The 26,277-nt window shown below is 36.7% G+C and overlaps 1 long non-coding RNA gene across 1 annotated transcript; it reads left to right on the forward strand.

Annotated features, from left to right (window-relative positions):
- The first annotated feature begins 660 nt into the window (after positions 1-660).
- LOC121451096 lies at positions 661-5,732 on the forward strand. The gene is made up of 3 exons (XR_005974666.1): positions 661-720; positions 2,640-2,721; positions 5,651-5,732. It is a non-coding gene; the product is annotated as an uncharacterized LOC121451096 (long non-coding RNA).
- Positions 5,733-26,277: the final 20,545 nt, after the last annotated feature.

Raw genomic sequence — 26,277 nt, forward strand, 5'->3', positions numbered from 1 at the left:
AAAAGTACCTCAAAACATTTCAAAACGTTAATTAAGACTATTACTCTGAAATCAATGTCAAAAGATGTACACATATGTAAAACACTAATAGAAGCATGGAGAGAATTGTGAAATTCTAAAAATAATAGGTATATTCTGTTTTTCCAAATGAAAACATCAAATTGTTACTACATTATCATGACATTTTTAGATACAATTTTTTTTTAATTTTTGCATGTTCAGACTGGGTTTTAAGATAACATTCCTATTTAGAAAATATCCTTATTATTACATAATTTTTATGTAAAATACATACATCTTGGTGTAGGAGGGCGTTCTGTATACATGTTGCTTTCATTGGTTAATAAATAAAAAAAAAAACTGCCTAGGCCTTTTGATAGGGCAGAACTTAGGTAGGCAGGGGAAACAGAACTAAATGCATTGAGAAAAAAGCAGAGGAGAGAGCTGCCAGGGAGCCACCAGATTCAGACATGCTGAATCTCTTTCCCAGTAAGCCACTGCCATGTAGCAATATACAGATTGATAGAAATGGATTAAATCAAGATATGGGAGTTAGCTGATTAGTGGCTAGAGCAAATGGGTTAAGAAGTGTTTTAATTAATATAATTTCTGTTTTGTTATTTTGGGGTTAAGTGAGCAGGATGGCTGGGACGAGCAAGCAGCCTTTCCCTGGAACAATTGTCACTCAACGTGATCAATAAAATATATGAACTACAAAAGGTATGAATAAATACAACTGCTTATAAAAATGATTCTTTTTTTGCAAATAGAAATGCATACATATAAACTCACACTCTATACACACTGTGGCAATGATGTGTATCCATTATTATCATCAGAGTTTCAAAACCACAATTTCAGCAATCTCAATCCATTACTACTTGGTGAGCACTAGCACCTCCAATATCATCTAGTCTGGTAATCTTCTGGTCAGTCCACTACACCAAACTTTCAGGAAGCTATTGTGGTCCTTTATCTTTGTGTAAACACACAGCACACACACACACACACACACACACACACACACACACACATGAGCTCACATGCACTTGACCCAATATAATAGCATGGTTTTGTCCTGTCCATAATCCATTGCAATGGTCTTTTCATTTGCTTTAGAGAAAAGTCTCTTCTACACCATCATGCCAAAATCTATGCATGGTAAAATGCTTGTGGGAATTCACATTTAGAAAATTTAGAAGAAAAAGTACATGATGCAGTGAATTATGTCGTGACTGAAGGATAACTCACATTTACTTATTTATTTATTTATTTATTTAATGAAATTGTGTATTCAAGAAGCCAGGGAGAATGCTCACTTGAGTCAACCTTTGACCTGCAGCTTCAATATAAAACCTGGGATAATTGGGTCACTTCTCCCAATTATCTCACTGCATTGCTCATGATTTTCAGGAGACAATTTTAAAATAAGCACAGTCAATGAATATTTACCAGTTATTTCTGACATTCCTTCAAAGTTTTCAAACTATTGATCCCAATATCCAATTACTGAGTCTTAATTTCTTTAGGATGAAATATATGTCCTGATTGGGAAAGGTGGTTGCTTTTGTATTTTCTGTGGGAAATGAACTACCCATAAGGGAAAGGTTCTGCTGAAGCTGTCCAAGAATTGCATGCAAATTCCTTCATTTTTCATGAACAAACAGAATCCAGAATGGATAATGAAAACTAGTTGAAAATATTTAGAATATTTTGTATTGCATGATCTACACATGTATTGCATAATATTACACTGTTTGCCATTACCTAAGGCAACACTAATCAATAATATCTCTCAATTTGGTCCTTTAATTGGCCTATGGAACACTACATGAAAATCTTTGAAAATATTTTGGAACAAAAGGCATGGTAAAAATCAATCTATTAAATCTAAAATATTTTATAGGTATTATTTGGTCCATACCTTAATGAGAAGGTAATCCAGTCTAGTCTCTAAAGCTCAACCTAGGTGTGCGGTCTCATTAACTATTTATAATTCTTCTATCAGTTTCCATTTTACAGATTTCTATGTTGAGAGAGAACACATTTACGTGTTTACTCCTGAAAAGCAGCAGCCATAACTAGTCCTTGGGTGTATGAGGTTAAAATTCCTCAACAATTTTGAATAAGATCAGAAATGGCATCTTTCTTTCTAAAAGATGTCAAAGTAAGCTGATATATTACATTAGTACTCCCGTAGGATAGCTGTTTAATAATCAAAAATCAACATACTGGATTATTAATATTCTTATTAATGGCTGCATCAGCGTGGAAACAGAATCCTGGAATAACTCAACAGGTCCCTGTCTTATTTAAGGTAAGTCCATTGTCTGCTCTCCCGAAGAAAGAAATTTATTCCAAGAACTCCTTGGGCCATATTACTCACAGCCGTGGACTGACTTTGTTCTGAAAACTCAGTTTTTCTCGTCAGGTAGCCTTTACCTATCAGGCAACATTTGGCTGTCTATTTCAAGTCCCTGTAGTATGGCTTTTAAATCCATATACTCTAGCAGCATGTGTAAAAGGAGAACATTGGTCACACTATGCTTAGGTTGCTTTTAATACTTTGCCTTGTTTTAATGGTTTCAGGTCTCGTTGTCTGAGTAGATTTCCCTGATCATCTCATTGCTCTATTCTAGAAATACTGGAAATCCCTGAACATCTTCACATCATCTCACTGCTTCTCTGGAAACTAGCTTGTAGGAAAAATGCATAAAAAAGGTGGGTGTTTGCCTTGCTCTAAGAGATCTCTGCACCATTGATGGATCTAAATCAGCCACTATGTTAGATGTGTAATTCTTTTATGACAGAAGATTTTCAGACACTTCAACTTCTGTGAAAGTGAAATTACTAAGTCTCTCAGGCGTTTTAGCTCCTGTTCTAGCTTTCCACCATCTTTGACTCTCAGAATTCCTAGTCAGAAGTGATTGATTTTAAAGACCCTCACTATGGTATTTGTGGCTTCTTCTACAGCTTACTAGGCTCAGACTGATTGTGTCACAGTACCATAAATACTTCTTAATCTATCAGCTCCTCTGTCTGCAGAGAGTCTTCTCTCACTTCTAACCACATCAGGGGCGTCATCTATGTTGTTTAGGGTAGAAAGCATAACTCTCCCTTTTAAGCACCCACAAATGAAGTAATTTGTGCTGCCAAAAGCAGATATGTTTCACTGTGGAGAAAATTGTAAGTTCTTAAAACCTTTTAAATGTTATGTTCTTTAGGTCTTTGAAGTGTTGAAGACTATCTATGTAACTGAACTATATCTCTGCATATTTATAAAAACTAAATAATGTTATTAAGATTTTGATTATTATTAATAACTATCTATTAATCTTCTTAACTATACGTATTTAAATGACCAGCAAAGACAAAACCTTAATCAAGAGCAGATACATATACTAAAATCAACCTTATATGTTTATAAGTAAACTAATATCAAATCCAATGTAAATGGTTCATTTCTAAATATAATGTCCCACCTAAAATAAAGATCAACATATTTGATTATTTGGAAATTTGCTTGTAGTTTTCTCCAAAATGCTTCCTAAGCTTGTTGGGAAACTTTTTATAGGGTTTCTGGAGGTCTTCTGGGAGTCCTTGCTCCTTCAAATAACGTTGGCCTGGTAACAATCCACAGGTTCTCATCTTCTGTGGAACAAAAGTAGGACATCATTTCAAAAGTAACATATCCACTATGTGGAGATGATGCACACCTTTTATCCCAGCACATAGGAATCAAGAGTCAGAGGTAGGTGTGTCTCCATTAGTTTTAGTCCGGCCTGCTATACAGACCTAGTTCCAGGACAGGCTGCAAAGCAACAGAGAAACCATGTCTTGAAAAACTTAAAAACAAATAGAATATCTTTAGATGCAAATTTTATGCATTGATAAAATATGTTTTCATAAACCATAGGAGCCCTTGAATCAAATGTCCATCTGCCATCCCTGTATGACAATCAGTTATTTTTTTTAATTTAATTATTTTCTTTTGTTATTTTCCACATGACGGCAGCCTCTGCTCTGCGTCCTATTCCACCCCTATATTTGGACATCCTCTTACTCTGTTCCTCCACTGTATTCTCACAGTATGAAGGAGGTTTCTCATTGACACCAGAAAGCTTGGCTAAAGCCTTGTCATAACATCAGGCATCTCTCTCTATATTTATGCAGAAAAATGCAATGCTGCATGAGGAACAGGTTTCAAATTATCAGTCAAAGCCACAGAGACAAATCATTCTCTCATTACCTGGTGTCCCACTAATCTTTCAAGCATCACAACAGTCACAAATAAGCAGAGGAACTAGGTGGGTGTCATGAAGGCACAGTGGTTGTTGGTATATCACACAGGAATTTCTGAAAGTCATTCAAAGTTTGTGATGTTTCTCTTTTAATTTCCAATTTCTGAGGCTTAATTTCTTTTGAATAAGCATATATCCCAAAATATTCAAAAGATGGCTGTCTTTGGACTTTCACTGGGGCAATTAATAACTCCAAAAGTACAGGATTCTGTTGAAGCTGACAATATATTACAAACAAACTTACTCCATTTATATGGACAAGCTAGTCGTCATCATTAAAGCATAATATAAAACTGTGGAAATTGAAATGTAAGATTTTATGTAGCCTGAGCCACAGATTTCTGCCATAATATAAAACTTTTTGTCATACCCTGAAGCAAGATGTTCTAATGCTATTATCTAACTTGATATTTGAAATTAACTGATGAAACACTAACTGCAAATTTTTTACAATTTCAGTGAGCCCAGGGGATGGTATAAAAAGAATCTTTTAAATATAGTACAACATTATGTGCATATTTTGTTGGAAGAAACAGAAGGCAATGCAAGATGTAAAGCTCCCTTTAACTCTCATTAATGGTTTTTAAATCTTATACCAATCACCAGTTTCTGGATTTATTTGTCAGGAGAATCATCATTAACTATATTTTTTTCCTGCAAAACAGAAGTCATAGCTAGGCACTGGCTATACGAGTGTCTAATATCTGAGAATATTCAAATAAAATCAGAAATATTAGTATTATTTCTAAATGGTCTCAAAGCAGACGTAAATACTATAATAGTATTATTGTAAGCTAGCTTTACCTCTCAAGTATCCAGTTTCAGTGTCTCCAATTAATCTGTTTGGTTATTGCAGCATCCTGAAACAATTCATCAGGTCCCTGATCCTTGACATTAGCCTTCTGTCTGCTCTTCAGAAGACAGAAGTTGATTCCAGGCCTTCTTGTCATTAAAGTAACTTGGGCATATACTGCTATTTCAAAATTTAATTGCTGATTTCTTTTTCAATAAAGTCACTCACCAATAAGCATATGAAAAGAAAAGGGAATTTGTTGGGTCAGATTTCTCTGATCTGTGACCCAACATCTTTCTTCATGTTTGTTTTCTACAGCAGATAGTCTCCATTTTCAGGCAAGCTTTGTCCAGTTGTTTCCATTTCCCATAGTGTAAGGCTTCTAAAATCCTGTACTCCAGCAGCATTTGCATCAAAGGAGCATTTGGGCAAAACTGAGCTTGAGTTGCTTTAAATTCTTTGAGTTGTTTGAATGGGCTCAGGGCAACTAACTTATTATTTGTGTTGCACTTATCTTTGCTCAGTTGCTAATAACATTCGTACTTTCTCTCCTCAGCAAATACCTTCCCTTAAATTAGCTTGCTTGAGAGATACATAACAGAACTGGATGTTTACACTACTCCAGGTCTCTGCTTGATCTAAACCAGACCTTGGGTAAGAAGAGGGTTGCTTTTGTGATAAGAGGAGATTTACAGAGTTTCCAATTCTGTGAAGGTAATATTGCTAAATTCCTCAGGCTTTTTTGATCCTGCTTAATTATTCCACCAGTTTCTACTTCTCAGCATTGCTCACCAGAAGCAAAGGACTTGAAAACTCCCTATTCTTGTTCTTAGCAGATTCTACCTATCGCTCTCTCTAGGCACAGCCTGATCATAATCAACCAGTACCATAAATGTTTCCTCGTGTGGTGGATAGGAGTGCCCTGACTCACTTCTAACCGTTGCAGGCAGAACTACGTTTTACCTATTATGTGCAAATACAAAGTCACCCTTATGAGCCCTCATATATGAAAATAATACTTTGAGCTAACTCCAGGTTATAATGGTCTTGGTACTTCACCTCAATTTATCTGTGTCCAAGGGATCATGCTTGGGAAATCAAAGGATAAGTTTCTCTACAAATTCTAAAAAATTCAGTTTTTGAAACTGATCCACCTAAGCTCCTCTAGTTTGTAAATTATCTCCTAGGCAATTGCATAGTCACTTATCTACCGATTTTTTGTCACAATACAAATTTATTTACAATCATGATCTCTTATTTTTCGACCCATGTTCACTTTTACTTTTGTTCCCATGCACTTAATCTTTACATTACACCTGTGGAATTGTCTATCTTTTGGTATTGATCATGCAATATATCCATAGTCCATTTTCACTTCCTGGGAGTCAACATTTATTGTCCTGACCTACCCATTTCCTTACTTGTGGTAGGGATAAGGATTAAGATAAAAATTTACAAGAAATACTATATAGATATTAAGGACACAGAGTGAATACTGTTATATATCTCAAGATTATTATTCAAAGTTCATATATATCTCAGTCAAAAATGATTTAGGAGGCAAGACTTCCTTGCCATGATACAAAGAACAAAGTAATATTCTCTCAAAATTACCAAACATGGAGCAACCACACCCTAAGTCAAAATATCATTATTCTTCTCACAATGTCCTATAACAACACCTTACGTCAAATCATCCTAGCTTATACACTTCAAGAAGCAAGTGTAGATCTGAGGAACTGGTGAGTCCTGTGAAGCCACCATGGATTTGGTATATCTCACAATAATTTCTGAAATTAGTTCAAAGTTTGTCATCTTTCTCTCTTGATTTCTGATTTCTTACAATTAATTTCTTCTGGATACAACATATATCCCAAATATTCAAAAGACAGCTATTTTTTTTTTCACTGGGGAAATTACTAACCCTGAAGGGACAGGATTAAGCTGAAGTTGACAAGATATTTCAAACAAATTTACTTCCTTTATTAGGACAAACAAGTAATCATCCTTTATTGGATGATATAAACTTGTTGAAATTGATCTCTAATAATTTGTGTAGCCTGTGAAACAGAATTCAAGCATAATGTAAATCTTTTTGTCATATCATGAATCAAGATATTCCAATTATATCTTCTAATTGGATTTTTGAATTGACTGATGAAACACTAAATACAAATCTTTGACAACTTTGAGGAACCCAGGGAAAGAAAAAAATAAAAAAAAACAATCTTGTAAATCTAAGAAAATGTTATTGGTATCTTTTGCTGTGGAAGATTGAGAAAGCAATAGAAGCAGTAATTACTCTAATTAACTCTTCTTGAATCTTATGTCAATCTCCAATTTCTAGACTTCTTTGTTAGGGATAACGTCTATAACTATTTTTTTCATGTAAAGAAGAAGTTATAGCTAGGAACTGATTATATAAGAGTGCAATATCTGAAGATATTCAAATGTAATCAGACATATTACCTTTCATTTTAAATGATCTCAAAGCAAACTTAATAACTGAAATAGAATTGGCATATGCTTGCTATTCATCTCTCAAATGTTCAGCTTCTGTATCTCCCATTAATATGTTTGTTAGTACGCATTATAAAACATTTCATTAGGTCCCTCATTAAATTTACATTACTCTTCAGTCTGCTACTTAGGAAACAGAAGTTTATTCCAGGTATTCCTTTTATTTCAATACTGTTTGTTCTAGCTAACTCTTTTATTAAATTTATTTTTAATTAAAAATTTCCACCTCCTACCCTTCTCTCATTTCTCTCCCTCTCCCGCATCTCCTCCCTCTCCAGTCCAAAGAGCAATCCAGGTTCCCTGCCCTGTGGGAAGTCCAAGAACCTCTCCCCTCCATCCAAGTCTAAGAAGGTGAGCATCCAAACAGACTAGGCTCCAACAAAGCCAGTACATACAGTAGGATCAAAACCTAGTGCCATTGTCGTTGACTTCTCAGTCAGCCCTCCTTGTCTGCCACTTTCAGAGAGTCTCATTTGATCACATGTTTAATCTGTCCCAGTCTAGCTGGCCTTGGTGAGCTCCCATTAGATCAGCCCCACCATATCAGTGGGTGTGCGCACCCCTCGAGGTCCTGATTTTCTTGCTCATGTTCTCCCTCCATCTGCTCCTCATTTGGACCTTGGGAGCTCATTCCAGTGCTCCAATGTGGGTCTCTGTCTCTTGTATCATCATTCGCAAGATGAAGGGACTATGATGATTTACAAAATATTCATCATGATGGCTATAGGATAGGGCAATTTCAGGCTCCCTCTCCTCAGATGCCCAAGGATCAAGCTGGGGACATCTGTATGAACACCTGGGAACCCCTCTAGAGTCAAGTCTATTGCCAAACCTAAAATGGCTCCCTTACTTAAGATAGATACTTCCCTCCTCCCATATCCACCCTTCCCCCATCCCAACATTCCCATTCCCCCAAGCTCTCTCCATCCTGCCCTTCTCACTTTTCTCTCCCCATGTCTCCTTACTCCTATGCCTCCCAACCCCAAGTTCCAATTTTTGTATTCCAGGTATTCTTTCCAGTTGAATTAACTTGGGCATATGCTGCTATATCAAAATTTAGTTGCTGATTTCTTTTTCTACGAAGTCCCTCACCATTAAGTATATGAAAAGAGACGGGAATTTGTTGGGTCAGATATCTCTCATCTGTGACCCAACAATTTTTCTGCATGTTTGGTTTTCCACAACAGATAGTCTCCACATGAAGGCGATATATGTCCTGGTTGCTTTTAATTCTTTGAGTTGTTCAAATTGGCTCAGGGCATTTAAGTTTTTTTTTTGTTTTTTTTTCTTTATTTTTCCTGCACATATTGTAGCTCTATTGCTAATAACATACATGCTATCTCTCCTCAGCTGGTACCTTCTCTGAAACTAGCTTGCTGAAGAGATATACAACTAAATCTGAGTGTTTGTAGTACTCCAGGATGTCTCTACACCATTGACTGCTCTAAACCAGCCCTGTTTAGGAAGAGTGCTTTTCTGATAAGAGGAGATTTACAAACTTTCCTAATTCTGTGAAAGTGATATTGCTATATCTCTTAAAATTTTTAGCTCCGGCTTAATTTTTCACCATTCTCTATGTCTCAACATTTCTCACCAGAAGCAAAGGACTTCAGTGTTCCTTATTCTTTTGCTTAGTGCCTTCGTCCTATAGCTCTCTAGGCACAGGATGATCAGAATCACACAGTATTATAAATGTTTCCTCATCTAACAGCTCCTATGGTGGATATGAGTGTCATGTCTCACTTCTGACCATTGCAGGGGGAACTGCCTTTTACTTATCATGGTGCAAATCCCAACTCTACCTTATAAGTACCCACAAATTAGTAGAATACTTTGTGTTGATTCCAGGTTATAATGGTTTTAAATTTTCACCTCATTTTTTGTGTTTTCTAGATAAGATCATTGTAAAATCAAATTCAGAGACGCTCTACAAATTCTAAAAATTTCTGTTTCTGAAACTGTTACAATGAGCTGCTCTAGCTTTTAAAATATTTCTAAGTGTACTTTGGGAGCTCAGTCTAGTGCTCTGATGTGGGTCTCGGTCACTATTTCTATCAACTGCCTATAGAAGTTTCTACGGTGATATTCAAGATATTAATCAGTCTGACTATGGGACAAAGCCAGTTTAGACACCCTCTCCTCCACTGCCAAGGGTCTTAGCTGGACATCCCCATGAACACCTGGGAACCCCTCTAAAGCCAAGCCTCTTGCCAACCCCAAATTGGCTCTCTTAAATAAGATATCTTATTACCTGCTCCCATATCCATATTTTCTTCATCTCAAACATCCCACTTTTCCAAGCTTTCCACAGCCCTCCTCTTCTCTTTTCTCACATCTTCCCCCCACCTCCACCCCCATGCTCCCAAATTTGCCTGATGATGGCTGCTTCCAGTTTCCTGGAGGATCTATATGTTTTTTCTTTGAGTTCACACCATTACTTAACTTATCTAGGATAGTGAACTATAAGCTCAATGTCCTTTTTTTAGTCACTAGAATCCAGCAATTAGTGAGTACATACCATATTAATATTTTTGGGTTTGGGTAATCTTACTCAGGATAGTGTTTTCTATTTCCAACCATTTGCATGCCAATTTTAAGATGCCATTGTTTTTTTTACCACATAGTACTACTCTAATGTGCTGATGTGCCACATTTTTTTTATCCATTCTTCCATTGAGGGCATCTAGGGTGTTTCCAGGATTTGGCTATTACAAATAAGGCTGCTATAAACATAGTAGAACAAATGCTTTTATAGTATGACTGGGCATCTTTGGTATATTCCCACGAGTAGTATTTCTGGAACTGAGGTAGATTGATTCCCAATTTTCTGAAAACCGCTACAATGATTTCCAAAGTGGTTGTACAAGTTTGCATCCCCACAAGCAATAGATGAGTGTTTCTTTTAATTCACATCCTCTCCAGCATATGTTATCAATGGTATTTTTTATTTTAGCAATTCTGACAGGTGGATGATGGTATCTCAAATTGTTTTTATTTGCATTTCCCTGATCACTAAAAAAATTGAACACGACCTTAAGTATTTTTGACCATTTGAAATTCTTCTGTTGAGAATTCTCTGTTCAGTTCAGTACCCCATTTTTTAATTGAGGTATTTAGAATCTTAATGTTCAGTTTCCTGAGTTATTTAAATATTTTGGAGATCAGCCCTGTGTCTGATGTGGGAAGGTGAAAATCTTCTCCCATTCAGTAGGTTGCCTTTTAATCTTAATGACTGTACTCTTTGCTTTACAAAAGATTCTCAGTTTGTATAATTTTGGCTCCTTTGTTAAAAATCAGGTGTTCATAGGTTTGTGTATTAATATCCGGGATTTGATGCTATTCCATTAGTCACTGTCTCTGTTTTTACTTAAATACCAACCTGTTTTCATTACTGTAGTTCTGTGATAGAGTTTGATGTCAGGGATTGTAATGCCACTGGAAGTTCCTTTATTGTATAGCATTGTTTTGACTATCATGTTTTGAATCCATGAGCATGGGAGATTTTTCCATTTCCTGATATCCTCTACAATTTCTTTCTTCAAAGCTTTAAAATCCTTGACAAATCGATCCATCACATCCTTGGTTAATGTTACCCCAAGACTCTTTTTGCTATTTGTGCCTTGGTGAAAGGTGATGTTTCTCTGTTTTCCCTCACTTCTTCTTTATCCTTTGTGTATAGGAAGGTCACTGATTTTTTTTTAAATTGATCTTATATCATGCCATATCACTGAAGGTATTTTTCTGCTGTAATATTTCTCTGGTATAGTTTTTTTGACACATATGTACACTATCATATCATCCTCAAATAACAAAAGTTGGACCTGTTTTCCAATTTGAATCTCCTTGATCCCCTTATGTTGTCTTAATTGGTATTGCTCGAATACCAAGCACTATATTAAAAAGATGTGGAGAGAGTGTACAGTTTTGAATTTTTCCTGATTTTAGTGGAATCTTTTAGTTTCTCTCCATTTAATTTGATGTGAGCTGTTGCTATAGTCAACACCACTAAGGGTTTGTCCACCCACTGAGACAGTGTGCCTGTTCCATTAGGGGCTCATCAATTCCAGCTGGACAGGGACTGAACGAGCATGGGATCATACTGGACCCTCTGAATATGGCTGACAATTTGGGAAGACTGAGAAGCCAATGATAATAGCACTGAGATTTGTCTCTAATGCATATACTGACTTTTTTGATCCTAGTCCATTTGGATGCACAGCTTCCTAAGCCTGGAGGGACGGGGAGGCCTGGACTTAACACAGGATAGGGAACCCTGCTCTCTCTTAGTACTGGAAGGGAAATAGGAAAGGGAAGGGTAGCGGGAGTGAAGTAGGAGCAGGGAAAAGCAGAAATTTTGAATGTTTTTATTTATACAGTAAGAAAAATAATAAATAACAAAACGTTAAGACGTCTTCAAGCAATTGCATATTAAGTTAACTACTAATTGTCTGCCCCATTACAACTTTATTTACAACTATATTCTCATGTTATACAACCCATGTTCACTCTTATTTTTTTTTCCAAGCACATATTCTTTACTTAACCGCTGTGGTATTCTCAACTTGTAATATTCATAATGCTATACCACTATATTCAAGCTCCACTTCTGAGGAGCCATCACTTAGGGTCGTTACTGAACTATTCACAGTTGGGATTAAGATCAAGATAGGAATTAACAAGAGAAAATTTATAGATTTTGTAGGGCATCCAGTTAATATTGTGAGCTGTCTCTTGTTTATTATTCTTAGTTCTTATGTACCTCAATATAAAATTGGGTGTGAGGCACGACTTCCTTGCCATGATATAAAGAACAAACAAAGTAATTTCATCCACACATCTCCAAACATAAAGTAACCACACACTAGCCAAAATACTCTGTTTCCTTGGCACAATGTTCTGCAAAAACACCTTAGGTCAAAGCATCCTAGCTTATACACTTGAAGGTGCAAGAGTAGGTCTAAACTCTCTGACCTTTGGACACATTGAAAAGGATTCACATAAGCACATGTGAACTCATGAATTCCAAGTAATAGAACAAACTACATAATTCTTGTGACATATCATAAATTTAGAAATCCCAGCATGCATAATGGCAGGATTAATGATGCCTGATCCCTATTGGAGTGAGATCACTGAGAAAGAACATTAGATGTTTTTTCAAGGACATTTTCCAAAATTGGCTACTTATGGTCCAGTAGGTAGATACATACTGAATGACGTACAAGTTGCTTAAATGAACTGACTTGTCATTAAAGAGAGAAAAGAATACATTCTTCAGATAAAATAGTGATTTTGGAAACTGGGCAGTTGTTTTAAAGTTGGGATGTGATAGATTTTTTCCTATTAATATTTGTATATTAATAGAAGAAAGGCAATTTTCAATGGTCTGAAGAGATACCAAAATGCCAACCAAGTAGGAATTATATGAGCAAGGGAGGTTGAATATCTTCAGAAACTTACATAGAACAGAACCAAGTTCATGAGAAATCATGAACTCTATACCAATTGCTATAAAGACTATTTTCCACTGATGTGTAGCTTGGTCAATTTAAGGGGCTCAGAGGGAGACCAGGACTCATTAGTTGCAATTTAGCACTGCTCAGAGTAAAGCACATCTTGTTGCATGGCATTTGGAGCTGGCTCCTCACCTTTGGGTCCCTTTGAGATGAGCTTCATGGCTGAGGTCTCAGAGAGCCACGGTTATCACTGCACCTCTGGGACATTATTGTGTCTATCCATACACTGAGTAGCATACAGCTCATTGTTAATAAACATTATAAATTATTTGGATGAAGGAACACTTAATAGAGTTATGTTGCTGGTAGTCACCAGCACCCAGCTAATAAAATATCTCTTAAAGAGCCATTCCACTCTTTTCCACTTGCATTGATTGTAGCTGAACAAAAACACTTATTCAAAGCCACTTTTGATTTTATTTTTGATTGCTTAAAAACTTTTAGATATCTATTTTTATTTGTTTTATCATAATTAGGTTCTCCACATCAGAATGTCATTAGTAAGTAGGCAGTGTTTTGTTTCCCTCTAGACAGTTCCTGAGTAAGCAAAGAGAAAATTATTATTATTTCTAAACACTCAACAAATAGCTCAGGTCATTACAAGTTAATATATAAATTTTTAAATAATTATATTTCGTATATGTGCTCTGCCATATGGATTGGTATTTTCTCAGTATAGCAATTACATCTACTTCCCACAGCTTCTCATGATACAGAGAGTCCTCCATTTATCCTAACTACTATTTTGTCTGTTTCTTCAGCCTAAACTTATACTACTTAGACAATATCCACTCAGAATCTTTCTTAAATCATTTACAATGACATATATTCACACAATATGAAGGAATATTTCGTACCTTGTTCTTCATTAGCTAATACCCTCTCTCTTTTTATTTCATTTTATTTTTATGCTGATGTCCACATAAATTGCCATTTTTGCTATCATCTTGAGAAATTTTATGATTAAATGTATTCATAATAGTGTTGGTATGTATTATTTTGTGTAAATTATTAGTAGAAAGTATCTATGTTTATTCCTCACATATTTCACTTACTCAGCAGTGATGTCATCCTCATGTCTACATACTGAAGCACGACACCATGAACATTTAATTTAAACCTGCCCAGATGATTCTAAATATCTTACCACACACTGGGCTATGATCTACAACTGTATTCCATATGGGATTAATAAACAGGCTCATTTTCTTAGTCAGGTTTCCACCCACAGTCTGTGACATGACATAAACAAATAATACAATTGCAAAGAGTAAAAACACTGGGACTTTGTTTCCAAGGAGATAAAGATAGCATAGTAAAGGTAAATAATTCAATATTCATATTTTTTGTCTCCAATTGAAATATTTCAACAGCCGAATCACATTTAAATAACAATATGTTTTATGTAAAGGCACTCTTTTGCTTTATAATATATTTTTGTTGCTTGTTTATATATGATTTACATGATATCTTAAAATAAACATCATTAACATAGGCAATTTCATTATGTATTATTTTATTTAATATGAACATACCATACTTGCATTTTTTTTTGTTCCCACTATATCTAGACTTTTCTAGATAGCATTCCAGAGAATGGGTTCCCTAAAATCAGAACATGCAGGATGAATCAATCCTGGTCCCACTGGGCCTGGGCCCACAGTCTGCTCCAGTCATTCAACTCTCCCTCACCTTCAGAGTGCTTAGATTTTTAGTATCCTAGTTCCTCACTGTCAGGCAGAGTTCCTAGATACCATCAGCCTAGGTAAGCTGTATCAGTGGGTACTCCCATTACAACCTTGATCTCTCTTGCATGTATTCTTACAATTCCCATTTTTCACCTGGGCTTCAGGAACTCAGCCATGTGATCAACTTTGGATATCTGCGTCTGATTCCATAATTTGCTGGATTTAGGTTCTATGATGATGACATTAATGATAGTCATCAGTCTGACAACAAGGCAAGGACTGTTCAAGTACCATCTCCACTATTACTTAGGGTCTAAGTTGTGGTCATCCTTGTGAATTCCTCCAATTCCAGGGTTTAGCTAATCCCATAATGTTCTGTCAATGAATTTAACTTTTTCCTTCCTCGCTATCTGTTTCACTCACCAATATTTAAAATTCTGTTACTTCCAGTTCTTTCCTCTTCATTATTCTCTTTAACCTTATTTTCTGCATTCCCTTTATACCTCACCCATATATTCCCAATTTTTTCACGATATTTGTCTTTTTCCTTTCCCCAGGGTTATCAATTTTTTCCCTTAATGTCGCCCTTATTACTTAGCTTCTCTGTGGTCCTGAGTTATAGGTTCCCAATTCTATGCTTTATAATTGTTGTTCACTATGATGAGGTACAAACCATCCTCATCATTCTCGTCTAGATTATTTCACAATGAATGGATTTTTATAGTTTCATTCATTTGCCTGCAAATTTCAAGGTATCTTTGTTTTTACTGTTGAATATTTCTTTATTGTGTAACTGTGACCACATTTTTTTAAAAATCTACTTTTGGCCAATGACCATGGATTTTCTTCCATGTTGCTCTTATTATATTATATGCTTAAGGATTATAGAGGAATAACCCAGACATTTTTCACTTTTTGACATTATTATTTACTATTAAGAAAAGATAATTTAATATTGGTATAACCAGAGGACCATATCATATTTGGTGAGTAAGTAGAATACAATGATCTTAGGAGGAGTTATCTATGTGGTCTGTGATTTATACTCATTATCTTTACTTATATGCCTTCACGGTTACATTGAAAACTGAATTACTCAGGAATATGCTCATTTGAAAATTTGCAAACCTGGATTCATTTTTAGAATATTTGTTTTCTAAAGCAGGCATGCTAGTATTGTACAATTCCAGGACATTAGAGAAATGTGGTAACAGGAGGTTTTCTGAGTATTCATGGCCAGCTAGTCTAGAATGGTGCGTTTCATTCACAGGAGGAAACCTATCTCAATTGCACAAGTTTTAATAAATTTCTCCATCAAACATCTATTGGTAAATATGTAAGCAGTTTTGCCCTAATTAATTTCCAACAACTCTAACTAAAGGTATGATTTTTGTAGTATATCCATTGCTCAAAAACGCACTATGCATAGAGGAAGTACAATGAAACCAAACCCTTATTATAGTAGCTATTTGTAGTCTTGAGCTAATTGAGAAAGAAATAAAAAATTATTATTAGTGTAGCTTTCCATGTAGGGCATTTATGTACCAATAGATGGTTTATAATAAGTGAACATACAACTTCCAAAAATATATTCTGCATACTTAAAGATAGAAAATATGGTTCAGATATAATAGTGATTATGAAATTTTGAGAGGACTTCTAGAATTTGGAATCGAGTGGATTTTAAAAAAAATACCTATAAATTTATATTAAGACAATATTTCATGTATTTTAATTACATATGATAAGAAACATTATGAAAGTAAGTTCTTGGAAATTGGGGGTGCAAATATCTATAAGGTCTTAAAAACAAAGCCGAGCGGTGGTGGCGCACTCCATTAATCCCAGCACTTGGGAGACAGAGGCAGGCAGATCTCTGTGAGTTCGAGACCAGCCTGGTCAACAGAGCTAGTTCCAGGACAGGCTCCAAAACCAAAGAGACACCCTGTCTGGAAAACCCAAAAAAAAAATTCTTAAAAACAGGCAAACATAAATGTTAATAATATAAATATATTTAATTTTTTTCAAGAAAATAATTAACTTGAATTCATTTTTATCATTAAGACACAGTGGGATACTTTATTTCAGGAGGGCTTAATATCAATATTTTTTTCTACAATACATCCATCGCACTCTACAACGTTCTAATGGACTTAAATATATTATGTATTGTAATACAACAACACTAACCACTGTAATCATATATTATATTTATATATTACATATTACATGTAGTATATAAAACATAAATAATTATATTTCAAATGCATAAACAAACACAAAAAAGTAAACAGATCAGAAAATATAAGAAGTCAGATGGAATTGACAGAGCGAAGTCACAATAAAAAAATTACAGATAGGTATGGAGGCTTTCATGTATACAGCTAGAATCAAGGCAAAAGCAGCTGCAATGTTGCTGTGGCAACCAGTCTTAATTAGGCAGGTTTGTCTGTTGTTAACTGGAGGTAAAACAAAGGGTAAATTATATTTTATCCTGTGTTCCCCTTCAAATGGCTCTGCTTCTTTTTACAACACACAGGGAGGAGGGAGACACAGATGAATCATCAGCTCCTGATGAGATCACGATGTAAAACGCAGTCTGTACTTTCAGGTTTGAGAGCTCTCTTCTTATTGGTTCCTAGATAACATAAAAAGGACTGCACTGAGGGATTTTGCCAGCCAGTCTCCTGGCTAAAGTCCAGCTTTTAGCTGGAATTTAGTCAGGAGATCGGCTATAAACAAACTCAGAAAGAAAATCTGTTACAGAGACCTGCAGGAGACAGAAGCTATAGATACCTAGTAAAAGCACAGAATTTCTGAGATTCCCCATGCTTCCGCTCAGAGTCACCTGTTCCTGTTTGCAGTGCAGGATATGTGCTCGAGTCACTGAAATCACTGCTTCAGCCTTAATATCTGTGATTTTTTGATTAGCCTTTGATTATTCATTTTCTGTAATCAAATTTTAGTTTGGGAGTCAATACCTGACAGAAACCGGGAATGTACTGATCATATGCCCCACTGGAGGAACCAATATGATTATTGCTGTATTGTGGAATACTTTCGGCATCTCGGATTCTGAAAATTTCAAGTGGCAGATTCCACAGTCAGTGTGTTTAGGGAGTATGACATGGCATTTCTGAATGTGATACCAGTAAGCTACAATTGGCGGCGAGGAATAATAATCAGCCATCCTCAGTCAGAAATGTTGGATTTCAGGAAGATAGGCAGGATACAGACCCAAGAAGTGGGATATATGATCAACCTCTAATTCTCTCTCAGTGCTTTCCCATTTGTTTTTTTTTTTAAATTTATTTATTTATTAAGGATTTCTGCCTCGTCCCCACAACCGCTTCCCATTTCCCTCCCCCTCCCCCGATCAATTCCCCCTCCCTCATCTGCTCGAAGAGCAATCAGGGTTCCCTGACCTGTGGGAAGCCCAAGGACTGCCCACCTCTATCCAGGTCTCGTAAGGTGAGCATCCAAATTGCCTAGGCACCCACAAAGCCAGTACGTGCAGTAGGATCAAGATTCTGGTCTGAGAAAAACTGCATTTTTTTTCTATCATCCACTTTTACTTTCATTTTTTCTTCCGGACCACACCTTGAGAACGGAGGGAGAAATGAGGCAGCAGCTCTGATGGACATCTCCATGGTTACCACAGGATTTGTTCCTATTGGTAGAATGGAGATCATTCTTGTCTTTGTTCATATTCCAGGAACAATTTGAAAACACACATACCTGCTGTCTGAGGCAAGACTGCTAATAACACTTTCAGCATAGCAGGTCCTTACTAGGCATGCTGTAACTATATTCCATTTCTCAGCTGCTCATCCCTATAACAAAAACTAGATTGTATAGCACTAAATAGCAGTCAATGTGTAATTATTACATATCAGACCTTAGGCATGTGTTGGTGTCACCAGAGATGGTCCCATCAAATATGAGTGCTGGATGGGAGAACGTTGAAATTTTAAATAAATAAATAAAAAGACCAAAAGAAAACAGTTATGGATTTCAGTCCCCATAAATATATCTACAAAATATTGTCCCAGCTAAAGCTCAGGTAAATCTTGAAGGTCTGGTGGTGGTGGTGGAAAGATTTTGAAGAGTCAGATAAAAAAGTGGGTTTTCTGCAAGACTGTTTCTTTGTGTTGCATGAGTTCTAATTGGAATTAATAATAAAAAAAAAAACAACAACTGGGAGCCACACATAAGGGTAAATGCTGAAAGATTAGAGAGACAAAGGAACAACTCTTTTTTTTTTTTAACTCTTACCTAGCTAATCTTTTTTTTTCTTTAATCTTGCTTGTCCAGTTCAGACATCATGCATTTTTTCCAGTGTCAGGAAATGGGGAGTTCTTTGCACAAAGGTCAGTTTTTTTTTTAAATTTATTTATTTATTCAGGATTTCTGCCTCATCCCCGCAACCGTTTCCCATTTCCCTCCCCCTCCCCCGATCAAGTCCCCCTCCCTCATCTGCTCAAAGAGCAATCAGGGTTCCCTGAACTGTGGGAAGCCCAAGGACCGCCCACCTCTATCCATGTCTCCTAAACTGAGCATCCAAACTGCCTAGGCTCCCCCAAAGCCAGTATGTGCAGTAGGATCAAAAACCCACTGCGGTTGTTCTTGAGTTCTCAGTAGTCCTCATTGTCTGCTGTGTTCAGAGAGTCCGGTTTAATCCCAGGCTTTCCATACCCAGGACAGCTGGTCTTGGAGAGTTCCCAGTAGAACATCCCCATTGTCTCAGTGTGTGGGTACACCCCAAGGGGTCCTGAGTTCCTTGCTCCTGCTCTCTCTCCTTCTACTCCTGATTTGGACTTTGAGATTTCAGTCCTGTGCTCCAATGTGGGTCTCTGTCTCTGTCTCCTTTCATCGCTTGCTGAAGGTTAATATTCAGGAGGATGCCTATATGTTTTTCTTTGGGTTCTCCTTTTTAGCTTCTCTAGGATCACTAATTATAGGCTCAATGTCCTTGGTTTATGGCTAGAAACCAAATATGAGTGAGTACATCCCATGTTCCTCTTTTTGGGTCTGGCTTACCTCACTCAGGATAGTGTTTTCTATTTCCATCCATTTGCATGCAAAATTCAAGAAGTCTTTGTTTTTTACTGCCGAGTAGTACTCTGTTTATATTCCATACTTTCTTCATCCATTCTTCCATTGAAGGGCATCTAGGTTGTTTCCAGGTTCTGGCTATCACAAACAATGCTGCTATGAACATCGTAGAGCATATACTTTTGTTGTATGATAAGGCCTCTCTTGGGTATATTCCCAAGAGTGGTATTACTGGGTCCGGGGGTAAGTTGATCCCGAATTTCCTGAGAAACCGCCATACTGCTTTCCAAAGTGGTTGCACTAGTTTGCATTCCCACCAGCAATGGATGAGGGTACCCCTTTCTCCACAACCTCTCCAACAAAGGCTATCATTGGTGTTTTTTATTTTAGCCATTCTGACAGGTGTAAGATGGTATCTTAAAGTTGTCTTGATTTACATTTCCCTGATCGCTAAGGAAGTTGAGCATGACCTTAAGTGTCTTTTGGCCATTTGAAGTTCTTCTGTTGAGAAGTCTCTGTTCAGCTCAATGCCCCATTTTATAATTGGGTTGATTAGCCTTTTACGGTCTAGTTTCTTGAGATCTTTATATATTTTGGAGATCAGACCTTTGTCAGTTGCGGGGTTGGTGAAGGTCTTCTCCCAATTAGTGGTTTGCCTTTGTGTCTTAGCGACAGTGTCCTTTGCTTTACAGAAGCTTCTCAGTCTCAGGAGGTCCCATTTATTCAATGAGGTCCTTAATGTCTGTGCTGCTGGTGTTATAAGTAAGAAGTGGTCTCCTGTGCCCATGTGTTGTAGAATACTTCCCACTTTCTCTTCTATCAGGTTCAGTGTGTTCAGACTGATATTGAGGTCTTTAATCCATTTGGACTTGAGTTTTGTGCATGGTGATAGATATGGATCTATTTTCATTCTTCTACAGGTTGACATCCAGTTTTGCCAGCACAATTTGTTGAAGATGCTCTCTTTTTTCCATTGTATACTTTTACCTCCTTTATCGAAAATCAGGTGTTCATAGGTTTGTGGGTTAATGTTAGGGTCTTCTATTCGATTCCATTGGTCGACTTCTCTGTTTTTATGCCAATACCAAGCTGTTTTCAATACTGTAGCTCTGTAGTAGAGTTTGAAGCCAGGGATGGTAATGTCTCCAGACGCTCCTTTGTTGTATAAGATTGTTTTGGCTATCCTGGGTTTTTTTTGTTTTTCTATATAGAGTTGATTATTGTCTTCTCCAGATCTGTGAAGAATTTTGATGGGATTTTGATGGGGATTGCATTGAATCTATAGATTGCTTTTGGTAGAATTGCCATTTGTACTATGTTGATCCTCCCAATCCAGGAGCAAGGAAGATCTTTCCATAAGAGACTGACAATCAGATCCTAACAGTGTAAAATATTGATTAAATATCTTATTTTTAAGATAAACACTAAAACTTTATTTTATTAATTTTTTGTAGATTTGCATGGGTGTCTCCTGAATGTTGTTCTTCTTTGAAATATGTGTGGATTATATAAAAACCGCAAAGACACTTTAGTCATCTTATGGTTTCAGTTCAGGAGTCAGACAAAAATTGTTGAATCTGTAAGAATGCCAATAATACAATTAGAGTAAAGAAAGTAGTAGAGTAGTTATTTACAACTAAAAATATCAGTGTGTACTCTAAATAATAACCCTTATTTTATTTTCTGCTTTTATGTTCAAAAAATTCACAGACTCATAAAGGGCTCTGTCCTTAATATAATTTGAAATATTAACTACTGGATCTATTTCTAATACATACATGAGAAAAAAACTAATATACAAACATGATCATGTTTTTCTCAGGACATTAAGTATATGCAGTGAATACAGGAGCTCTGAGACTTACTTGCCTGTTTGCATACCACGTGTGGCAAATTTCAAGTCTGTGGCATCTTATTATACTACCACATGAAAATAGTAATTTAATTGGTATTTATGTATATGTACACTTGTATTATTGAATTTAAACTACATAAATTTGCTTATGTAATTGTTTCATTACTAAAACCAGAGAATGTTCTACTGTATTATGAGGAACAATATGAATTCAAAATATTTTCAGAATGTCTTATATTATTTACAGAAATGATGAAAGGGGAAAGATAGATTTTCTCAGGTATGCTAGCCTTGAAATAATGCCTATGTACTAGAAGAATGCCCATACAAACACACACACACACACACACACACACACACACACACACACTTTCCCTAAAGTCAGATGTCACTGATAAAAGAGTACAGACAAATGACCTGAGGCTGGAGTACTCATATTGGACAAAATTCTCTGTCTCTGTAAACAATAAACCAGCCACAGAAGTAGTAGCAAAAACAACAATAAGATTAAGAATGAGGACTCTTATTATACCGAACATGTGCTTTATCTTTTCAATATCTTTTTGAAAAATTCTACAATATTATCTAGAGGATTTTGAGCCCAAGAACGACCCAAGGTTTTGAAAGCCAAATAATTGTATACTGTTGTAATATCATTAGTGATGGATTATGAGGATTAAACTTAACAGTAGAAATAATATATAAATACAATTAACATTCATAAAATTAATTCCAGTTGTAAAATTAATTCTTCCAACAAAATGCATGTGGTAGTGGTACACATGCAGTAACATTACTACTTAAAATAAGTGAAATTTATAAGTAGAAGCAGATACTTGTGTTGCAATAAATGAGGCATTTAAAAGCTGAACAGGTTTAAGGCAGCCACAATCTTCTGAATTGCAGTAGCGTCTGTGAGTAAGGAATGTGATTATCACAGATTCCTCCATCTCCCCATGACAGAAGATGTCTTCCAGTTATCATTTCATTCTAGACTCAATTCAACCTGGTAACATTAAGCAAATCAAAAGTGATAATATTCCATTCAGATTATGTGTTAATAAATTAACAACATGGGCACCAATGGATCTATTTATTTTGAATTATTTTGCCAAATATGCTCAAACAAGTCTTACAAATAAATGTCTGATATTTTAACCATAATATATAAAATTTGGTCATACAGGATATAATAATTCATTATGAATTATTATAATTGTACCAGGTCTGATTAATTTACCGTGCTGAAAGCTTTTGATGATGAATACGAGATCTGCAAATTTTAATTCCAGGTGATAACCAATAATGTAATCCCACTTATAAACAAAGACCATTTACAAAGCTTATTGGATTTCTATCATCCATATAAGTAAAATAATAAGAGGTCCCATCAAAATTATTCAGATAAGTCAAGTCATTCCAAGGAGGAGAGAGTATACTTACAGTGATATGCACTAAAATATCAGTATCTCCCCAAAAGACAGGCTTAAACATAGGTGTACAAGTGAAATAAGCACAATAATTTACAGCTGATCCCTGAACAAAAGAGACAATTAACAGAGCACATACGGCCAGAAAAAATATTCAGCTGTAACTGGTCTTTTGGACTGCTGGACAATAATCTGACCATAGAGCACAAGAGATTTCACCTAACCCCAAGTTGGTGATCGTGGTGAAGATCAGTATTGGTGAGGTCACTTCCATGAGTATAATTTTACCATGGCCAATATTGGAATGTCTACTTCAGGAGTCATAATTGTCACTCATCCTGAACAAACAATACCATACCCTCTCCCTTTCTCCATTATAAATGAAGTCTGCCATTCAGTATATATGGCAATTTTTCTGCTGGTTCAACATTTGGAGTATGAGTAAAATATTTATCTAATCTAACTAGAATATCCATTCAGGGCAGATTTAAGAAACTTAATATATATTAATGTAAACTTGCAATTATTCTTCCAAATATTTCATATTTATTTCTTACCAAAATCTTCCTTTTTAAAATTTCAATTTGCTGTTTTAAAATGTAATGGACTTGAAATTTGATTAATTTATCAAAAGGGAATTTTTTTCTTTTTATTAAAAAATTCCATCTTCTTACCTTTTTCCATTTCTATTTTCTTCCTTCCACGCACTTCTGCCATCCTTTCCAGTCCAAAGAGCAGTCAGAGTTCCGTAACTTGTGGGAAGTCCAACGTTGTCTTCCATCCATCATGGTCTAGGTAGGTGATCATCCAAATAAACTAGGCTCCCACAAAGCCAGCACACGCAGTAGATCATAAACCCAGTGTCATCGTCCTTGGCTTCTCAGTCAGCCCTCATTTCAGCCACATTCATAGAGTCTTGTTTGACCACGTTCTTCATCAGTCCCAGTCCAGCTGGCCTTGGTGAGCTCCTATTAGATCAGCCCCACAGTCTCAGTCGAAGGGTGCACCCCTCGTGGTCCTGACTTCCTTGCTCATGTTCTCTCTCCTTCTGCTCCTCATTTGGACCTTGGGATCTCAGTCCAATTCCTCCAATGTGGGTCTCTGTCTCTATCTCCATCCATTACCAGAAAGGTTCTATGGTGATATGCATGATATTCATCAGTGTGGCTATAGGATAAAGCCAGTCCAGGCACCCTCTACTCTGCTGTCCAAGGAAAAGTATGATTATTATATCAAAATGGAATTTTATCTTGAACATGTGGATGATTAGCATTAGTATGTAAATGTCCACTGTCATCTTTAACAAAGGAAAAGGCTACCAATGATCCCTTAGAGTATTTCCAAATTTTCAAATGTCATATCTTCAGACATTTTGCATGTGATTATAGGTTATAACCTATTCAAAAAGGCCTTTTAAATATGCTGTTTTACCAATTTTACTTTTGTCTGAACTTCTTTAGTAAGAAACTTATTTTCCAATATCTAAAGCATTTTAATTTTTTTCTTTTTTTATTGAGAAAAGGAGAAAAAAAAACAAGTTTCCACCTCCTCCCAGCTTCCCATTTCCCTCCCCCTCCTCCCCCCTACGCCCCCTCCTCCCACCCTTCTCCCCCTCCCCCCACTCCTTTCCCCCTCCCTCTCCAGCCAGTCCAAAGAGCAGTCAGGGTTTTCTGCCCTGTGGTAAGACCTAGGACCTCCCACCTCCGTCCATATCTAGGAAGGTGAACATCCAAACTGGCTGGGCTCCCACAAAGCCATCACATTACGTAGGATCAAACCCCCGTGCCATTGTCCTTTGCGTCTCATCAGCCCTCATTGTTCGCCATGTTCAGAGAGTCCAGTTTTATCCCATGCTTTTTCAGTCACAGTCCAGCTGGTCTTGCTGAGCTCTCAATAGATCAGCTCCACTGTCTCAGTGGGTGGGTGCATCCCTCGTGGTCCCGACTTCTTTGCTCATGTTCTCCCTCCTTCTGCTCCTCATTGGGACTTTGGGAGCTCAGTCCAGTGCTCCAGTGTGGGTCTCTGTCTCTATCTCCATCCATCACCAGATGAAGGTTCTATGATGATATGCAAGATATTCGTCATTATTGCTCAAGGATAGGGTCATTTCAGGTTCCCTATTCTCAACTGCCCAAGGAACTAACTGGGGACCTCAGCTTGGGCACCTGGGAGCCCCTCTAGGGTCAGGTCTCTTGCCAACCCTAAAGTGGTTCCCTTAACTAAGAATTGTGGTTCCGTGCTCCCCTGTCCAACCTTCCTTTATCCCAATTCTCCTGCTTTCCCAAGGCCCGACCTCCTTCCCTTCTAACTTTTCTCTCCCCATCTCCCCTTACCCCCAACCCACCCCACCCCAAGATCCCAATTTTCTCCCCGGCAATTTTGTCTACTTCCCTTAGCCAAGAGGATAACTATATGTTTTTCCTTGGGTTCCCCTTCTTACTTAGCTTTTTTAGATTCACCTATTGTAGACTCCGTGACCCTTATTTATGGTTAGAAACCAATTATGAGTGAGTACATCCCATGTTCATCTTTTTGGGTCTGGGATACCTCACTCAGGATAGTGTTTTCTATTTCCATCCATTTGCATGCAAAATTCGAGAAGTCATTGTTTTTTACCGCAGCGTAGTACTCTAGCGTGTATATATTCCATACTTTCTTCATCCATTCTTCCATTGAAGGGCATCTAGGTTGTTTCCAGGTTCTGTCTATTACAAATAATACTGCTATGAACATAGTTGAACAAATGCTTTTGTCATATGATAGGGCATCTCTTGGGTATATTCCCAAGAGTGGTATTGCTGGGTCCAGGGGTAGGTTGATCCCGAAAGGATAGAAGAGAAAGTGGGAAATACTCTACAACAGATGGGCACAGGAGATCGCTTCCTATGTATAACCCCAGAAGCACAGACATTAAGAGCAACATTGAATAAATGGGACCTACTAAAACTGAGAAGCTTCTGCAAAGCAAAGGACACTGTCACTAAGACACAAAGGCAACCTACTGACTGGGAGAAGATCTTCACCAACCCCACAACAGACAAAGGTCTGATCTCCAAAATATATAGAGAACTCAAGAAACTAGACTTTAAAATGCTAATTAACCCAATTAAAAAATGGGG

This window comes from Microtus oregoni, unplaced genomic scaffold, assembly GCF_018167655.1.
Source record: "Microtus oregoni isolate MIOR12 unplaced genomic scaffold, Mior012 000000F_ref0000247, whole genome shotgun sequence".
Taxonomy (NCBI): domain Eukaryota; kingdom Metazoa; phylum Chordata; class Mammalia; order Rodentia; family Cricetidae; genus Microtus; species Microtus oregoni.